Below are 8,291 nucleotides of genomic sequence, written 5' to 3'. Positions count from 1 at the left end.
TGGCCAATACAGGAGTAATATACTCAAACTTTTTTGTCTTAGTCAAGAGTCTCGCTGCCGCATTCTGAACCAGCTGCAAACTTTGGATGCTAGACATTGGGAGACCAGAAAGCAATACATTACAGTAATCAAGCCAAGAAGTAATAATCGCATGAATGAAAACCTCTGCATCTGATTGGGACAGCATCGAACGAATCTTCGCAATATTACGGAGGTGGTAGAAAGCTATTCTAGTAATATTTTTCACGTGTGACTGAAACGACAGATTAGGATCAAATACAACACCTAGATCTTTGACCGAGTCACTATGGGTGATACATACCTGCCAAGTACAGTACTACGGTTTTGCCATAATGAGTACGGTTTTCTTTAACCCACTACGGTGCTACGGTGCCATCGCAGAAAAGACGGTTTTAAACCGCAAGATGGTGACAAAGTACCATTTCAAACACCGGCTATATCAGCACTGCCAGTCGTCCATCGACCAAAGTGCTTGGCAGCCTGATGACTAGGAAAATGATGATGACATCTTCTGGATACAAGTGCCACAGTGTGACCCATTCGAAAGAACAGTTGAAAAAAATCAAAACAATGCACAATGGAGAACAATTAATGCTTAGGCTGTAGCTTGTATAACATGGAGAACATTTGGATATCATTCATTTTGCTAAAGTGAATCAACCCACGCATGCTTATGGCTTTTCAGTCCCTTATTATCTGCTTTTCAGCAAATAAAAATCTTCTGGGCTCGCATGTTCAATTGACTCTGGTGTGCTTTGCTTCACTTTGAGAAGCGACTGATTCAATGGAGCAGTGACACTTAGATATATGCCAGTGAAATTGTTTGCATGATATATTGAGATTTAGCCTTTAGTTTGTTTATTGCTTAAATATGTGCTGAAGTCGGTAAAGTGAAATGCGGAATTTCTAAGAAGAAACCCCCCCACACACACACACACACACACACACACCGCGGGCGTCGTTCTGGACCTGACCTGGACCCGAGCAACTAGGCTTTTTCACTTTTTCACCCGAGCGACTAGGCTTTTTATGTCTAGGTTCAGGGCAGTGTTTGAAAACAACCCACGACAATGAGCTGGACCGATAATCAACATTTCAGTTTTTTCTGGGTTAAGGCGCAAAAAATTAAGTTACATCCATCTTTGAATCTCAGTAAGGCAAGCCTCCAGATTTCTACAACTTAACTGTCCAGTTGTCTCCAGTGGCACATACAGTTGAGTGTCATCTGGATAGCAATGTAAACTAATATTATACTTGCGGATAATGCCACCAAGGGGAAGCATATGAATACTAAAAAGAAGGGGGCCAAGTACCGAGCCCTGTGGAACACCACAGGGGACTTTAGAGTGTTTAGAGGTCAGATTGCCATAATTAACACATTGCGTCCTATCTGAGAAGTAGGACCTAAACCACGAGAGTACAGTTCCTGAGATACCAATGCATTCCAGACGAACAAGTAATATGTTGTGGTTGACAGTATCAAAAGCAGCACTGAGATCCAGCAGCAGTAACATTGATGAAACACCGGAATCTGTTGCTAAAAGGAGATCATTGGTTACTTTAGCCAGGGCTGTCTCAGTAGAGTGATTTGCCCTAAATGCTGACTGGACCTTCTCAAGTAATTTTGCAAAAAATGGCAGATTTGACACTGGCCTATAATTACCTAGGCTTTTTGGGTCAAGGTTAGGTCGCTGAAGCATGGGTTTAATTACGACAGACTTGAAGGCTACAGGAACCATACCCGAGGATAGCGATATATTAATAATATTTAAAACTGATGGTCCTAAGATCCCAAACAGATCCTTCGCCAGTGAAGCTGGAAACGGATCAAGGAGGCAAGTAGTTTGTTTGGCCTTACTGACCATCTGTGTAAGACTATCTAGGGACAAATCATTAAAACTGGGGAATATTTCTGAACAACCGCCGACACGGTCCTTATCTAACACCTCCGCATCTTTGAGGTAGGACGAGGTTGCAGAGCGTTCATTCAAGATTTCATTGTTGATGAGTTGAATCTTTTCATTAAAAAAATCCATAAAGTCATTACCAGAATAAGTCAAGTCAAGTCAAGTCAAGTTACATTTATTTATATAGCCCTTAATCACAAAAAATGTCTCAAAGGACTGCACAGTATTACAATGACACAATTACCTGATCTTAAACCAACATGCGGGCAAGGAACAACTCAAAACCTCAGCGTGAGGAAAAAGAGAAACCTTGAGAAGGGACCTCACAAGTGGTATCCCCCTTTCAGGATGACTAGGGTGAATTACATTTAGCATTACAATACACAAACATAATAAACACTAGGTAACCTGTTGAAATTTGTCCGGAATGTGCATGACAGCAACGACGCCCCCAGCCTGTAAACTAGTCCAGAAAGTCTATGACGGCCACGACGCAGCTTCCCATCTCTGCCAGCTGGTCCATGCAGGCGTTGACGTGCTTCAGGTCAAACGCTGGTCTGCTGACTCATCTCAAATCGTCCTTCTCCTACGTATCACCACCAGGCAGGCAGTCGGAAAAAGACAGGACAATACAAAATATGAGGTGGGCATCAATCATAAGCTTTGGAATAGAAGTGTGTCTTAAGCCTTGATTTAAAAACTTCCATTGAGGTTGCAGATCTCATCTCCCGAGGCAGGGCATTCCATAGCACCGGGGCCCGGACGGAGAACGCTCTCAAGCCTACAGACTTCTTGGCCCTCTGAGTCACAAGTAGACCGGCATTTCCCGAGCGCAGACTCCGTGCAGGAACATAGGGGGGAATCAAACCAGAGAAATAAAAGGGTGCAAGTCCATACAAAAATTTGTATGTTAATAAGAGAACCTTGAAGTCACATCTTAAGTGGACTGGGAGTCAGTGCAAGTTGGCCAATACAGGAGTAGACATTGGGACACCAGAAAGCAATACATTACAGTAATAAAGTCGAGAAGTAATAAACGCATGAATGAAAACCTCTGCATCTGATTGGAACAGCATCGAGTGAATCTTCGCAATATTACGGAGGTGGTAGAAAGCTATTCTAGTAATGTTTTTCACTTGTGACTGAAACGACAGATTAGGATCAAATATAACACGTAGATTTTTGACCGAGTCACTATGGGTGATATTACATTTGTCTAGGTTCAAGGCAGTGTTTGAAAACAACTCACGACAGTGAGCTGGACCAATAATCAACATTTCAGTTTTTTCTTGGTTACGGCGCAAAAAATTAAGCGACATCCATTTTTGAATCTTATTAAGGCAAGCCTCCAGATTTCTACAACTTAACTGTCCAGTTGTCTCCAGTGGCACATACAGTTGAGTGTCATCTGCATAGCAATGGAAACTAATATCAATCTTGCGGATAATGTCACCAAGCGGAAGCATATAAATACTAAAAAGATAGGGGGACAATTACAGAGCCCTGTGGAACACCACAGGGGACATTAGAGTGTTTAGAGGTCAGATTGCCATAATTAACACATTGCATCCTGTCTGACAGGTAGGACCTAAACCACGAGAGTACAGTTCCTGAGATACCAATGCATTCCAGACGAACAAGTAATATGTTGTGGTTGACAGTATCAAAAGCAGCACTGAGATCCAGCAGCAGTAACATTGATGAAACACCGGAATCTATTGCTAAAAGGAGATCATTGGTTACTTTAGCCAGGGCTGTCTCAGTAGAGTGATTTGCCCTAAATGCTAACTGGACAGTTTCAAAGAGGTTATTTGCATTGCAAAACTAAGAAGCGTGGAAACATTTATTTCTTACATTGGCAAGATATGTCCCCCCCCTCTCACACAGTTTTGTGTGCTTGTTTAAGGCAGTGGGAAAGAAACTGTCTCAGAGCCTGTTAGTTGTTCTTTTTTAAATTCCCAATATGGTAGTTAACACTCCCCTTTTGATTAACAACTATTCCATGAGGAGTGTCTGTTCAGTACAGTAGGAAAGGGGACATTTTGGATTAATATTTTATTTTTTGGAACAAATATGTGTTCGGGGCGGGGGTCGGGGGACTATGGCTCGCGAGACGGAAAACGAAAAAGCAGCAGACAGTTGCATTGTCAACATGTGAGTATGTTGCACTAGCAGCAACAATACGAGAAGCACTTTACTTGACTCTTTTGAAGGACATGGGCCGCAATATTGAGCAAACTGTCACGACCGGAACAAACAGAGGACCCAAATGCGTAACGCTTCACACTTTATTAGGGGTTCAGGGAAGAGGAAAAAACAGCGAGCTTGTGCTCGCTGGGCACGTGGAACAGGAATCCCCCGCGGCCAGTGACAGGTGGCAAGGCGGACAGCCGGGGCCGGAGAGCAGAGCGTGATCGTGGATCGGAGCAAGTTGGGTAGCCGGGACAGGAAAACGAAGCGTGGTTGTGGACCGGAACAAGTCGGGTAGCCGGGACAGGAGAACGGACCGTGGTCATGAATCAGAACAAGTTGGATAGCCGGGACAGGAGAACAGAGCGTGGATCGGCACAAGGCGGACAGCCGGGGCCGGAGAGCAGAGCTTGATCCTGGATCGGAGCAAGTTGGGTAGCCGGGACAGGAAAACGAAGCGTGGTTGTGGACCGGAACAAGTCGGGTAGCCGGGACAGGAGAACGGACCGTGGTCATGAATCAGAACAAGTCGGGTAGCCGGGACAGGAAAACGAGGCGTGGTCGCGCATCGGAAGCAAGTCAGGGAACCGCAGACGATCGGGAAGCCAGGATCAAAAGTGCTTGCCCTGCATGAGCCCAAGTACGCTAGACCGGAACGCTACCAGACACTGGAGAATGATAACAAACAAAATAGCCAGGAACGAAACTGGAGATCGATATTAAATAGGAAAAACTAGACGGGAACGATACTGGACAGGAAACACAAGCAGGAAACCGGACAGAGTCAAACCCCACATCTTGCCTGTGCAGAGGTTCGTTGACGGACTGATTCAGATTCAGATTAAGATTCAGATTTACTTTATTGTCATTCGTGTATACGTGTATACAGAACCAAATGTCGATACATCTGACCCGCACAGTTGCCTTGAGCGTCAGCCGGGATAGATAAGATTAACCATGTCTTTGTCAGAATTTTAGCGCAGCAGTTCGCCATCTCGCGGTTCGATCTTACTCCCAGTTGTAAATGGTCCAGTTTATTGTCCAGAGAGCGAACGTTGGAGAGGAAAATGGATGGGAGAGGCGTTTTGAAGGGTTTAGCCTTTAGCCTGGCGGTTAGCCCGGCCCGACAACCTCGCTTCCTCCTCCGGTCACACCGCTCTCTTGCCACTCTGCTTCGCTGCTTTGTAGGCCGCTGGGTCTTGTTGACGTAGCAGTCCATGGCTAAATAAACACTCCCAAGTGGTTGTAGCACAGAGCGCTTGATGTCTGGATGATCGCATATCCAGCAAAAAAACTGTGATCGTATAATAATCTGCAGTTTGAGTTGACTTGTGCGCCGTCAAAACTCGGTTTTGTTTTTATACATTGCATTTAATACACAAACGTCTAAATTCGGGGATCGTGAGCACTGAGCTTAAATAGGAGGGAAGCCAATCAGCCGCTGGCGCCAAACGAGCGGGACCCATTGGGCGCCATGGGCAACCGTGACAGGTATCAGGCACCAACCGTAAGTACCGATACCTTAAAGGGACTATGTATATTATTGACCTTGAAGTAAAAATATTCATTCATTTAAAAATATTGATTTAAAAATCATGCGAAAATACCGTAAATTCCGGACTATAGAGCGCACCTGATTATAAGCCAAACCCACCACATTTTAAGAGGATAGCCGCTTCTGTACTTACACAAGCCGCACCTGCATATAAGCCGCATGCGCCCACGTTAATACATAATCACAAAATTAACCCAAACCCTATATTGAGTCCCGCGATTTTAACTGTATATAAAGTACCCAATTCAAAAATCACAGCCGGCAAAATTATAGAAAATGATACCGGTACTTAACATTGGTTGCAGACCTGCAGAGTACGGGTCCCGTTAAAAGTAATCCAAGGAAAAAAAGTGTATATTTCCAAAGGTAAGGGTGGGAAAAATATATATCCACTATTGTCTGCCGTGTCCACAAACACACACCTTTACCGGTCCCCACTTCCCGTCATCCCCCGCGTCTGTTACGCCCCTTCTTTTTAATTAGTCAGTGCAAGACTTATCAGAATAAGTGTCCAAAATAAATACAAATAAATACATTACAAAAATATACAGTTGCAAATACATATTATACATGGTTACACATATTTACAAAGAAAGACGGTACACCGAGAGAGTTATTAAAGCTTTAATAATAATATTATAACTTTCATCCAAACCGTGCCTGTGAAGGGTAGCAAAACGCTACTAGCAACACACTCGAAGCATAGTGAACCATAGAGTCTGTTAAAAAAAACACACCATACTTGCAGAAATCACGGTAAACCGTCCTCATCTTCCTCATTATAACCGACGTCATCAAAGTCGTCTTCCCCAATATGGGCAAGAGACTTTATCATATAGACGACGTCCCACACTCCCTTATTCATAAACACGCTAGCAACACACTCGCAAGGTAAAGTTTGCGTGCAGTAGCTTCGTTTCCTTCTTTATCGGACTGCTCGATTGCGTTTAGCTTGTAAGCTGCGTCATGTGCCTTGAACTCGAGCGCCGCTGGCGGCTGTTAGAAAAATTACATAAATTGGCCGCATCACTGAATAAGCCGCAGGGTTGAAAGTTTGGGAAAAAAGTAGCGGCTTATAGTCCGGAATTTACGGTACATGAAGTACCATAAAACTTGATTTTTTTTTTAAATACATGTAGGTCAAATAATCTGCATTTGTTTTACAACATAACATAAGCATCACCTACAGGAAGCTGACATAATTGTCTGACATCTTAACGCTACGAGTACACAAAACCCTAAAAAGGTTTGGCAAAAAAAAAAGAAGTAAAATGGTCAAACAATATACAGAATCCTTTTAAAAACAGTGAATACATTTGAGGAATAAAAAAACACCAATGTTTAAAAAATATCAGACATATTTAAAATTCAATTATAATAATCAGAATTCAATTACTTAAAAGTAAGAACCCATGGTCTATTAAAAAATAAATACGTGAAACATTTGGTTTAGAGTTGTTTTAACTATTGACTACATTTTAGAATACGCATTGTCATTAATGTTAAAGCAAAAAGAGGCTGCATTGGAATATGGGATATTTTTGGTGAGTGTTAAGGGAAATTATCACAAAAGATTGGGCAAAAAGAGGAAATAATTATTTTTGGTCACTGAGTCTCCTTAGTTTGTATTCTTCTTTGGGCTTTGTAGCATTCATTTTTGGTTGTACTACACAATACAGCGACATCTAGTGGGTAATTAATACACACTGTCCCTTCAATGTTGCATTTATCCAATGACAACTTACCATTCCTTTAAATTATGGGTTTTAATTCGGCCCGCGAACCAATGCCGAGAGTAGCGCAAGACAAAAATTGACTTGCAGTTTGAAATATGTCCACTGGATATCGCCAAAGCCAGGCACCACTCACAAAGCAATTAGAGCTGTATTTATTGCTCCCTCTCTCACTTTGATCTCTTTCTCTCCTCTCATTCTGTGTGAAGGGCAATACAAATAAACATGTCTTGACTTGACTCTTTCTCTCTCTCTTCTCTCTTTTATTCTCTCTCTTTTATCCTCTCTCTTTTTTTCTCCTTCTGTCCCTCTACATTTCTTCTCTCTTTCCTTCTCTGTCTCTATGTTTTCCCTTCCCTCTATTCTGTCCTCTTTTATCTCTTTGTCTTTTTCTCCTCTTTTTCTCCCTTTATCTTCTTGCTTTCTTACTCCCTATCTTTCTTTCTTTCTTTCTTTCTTTCTTTCTTTCTTTCTTTCTTTCTTTCTTTCTCTCTCCATTTATCCATCTCTATTCCTCACTCTATTTCTGTGTTGTGAGTTTTCTCTTTCTCTCTCAGCCAATTATTCTTTATCTTTGTCTTTTGTCCCTCTCTTTTTACTCTTGTTTCTCTCCTTTTTTCTCTCCTTTTCTTTCTCTCTCGCTCTTTGTTTCTCTCTTTTACTTTTTCTCTCTCTTCATTTTTCTCTTTTTTCTCTTCCTTTTGGCTCTTTATCTCCCTTGTCCATCTCTGTCCTTCTCATTCTCTTGCTTTCTTTCTGTTTCTCTCTCTTTTTCTGTTTTTTATATTCCCCTTTCCTTCTTTCTCTCTCTTTATTTTTCACCCTGTTTCCCTCTTTCTTTTTCTATTTCTGACTGTTTTCTCTGTCTTTTCCTCTCTCCATTGC

Source organism: Urocampus carinirostris, chromosome 20, assembly GCF_059441175.1.
Source record: "Urocampus carinirostris isolate Australia breed hairy pipefish chromosome 20, RoL_Ucar_1.0, whole genome shotgun sequence".
In the NCBI taxonomy this organism is placed as follows: Eukaryota; Metazoa; Chordata; class Actinopteri; order Syngnathiformes; family Syngnathidae; genus Urocampus; species Urocampus carinirostris.
The sequence above is the reverse complement of the archived record's forward strand: the minus strand, read 5'-3'. Positions refer to the sequence as shown.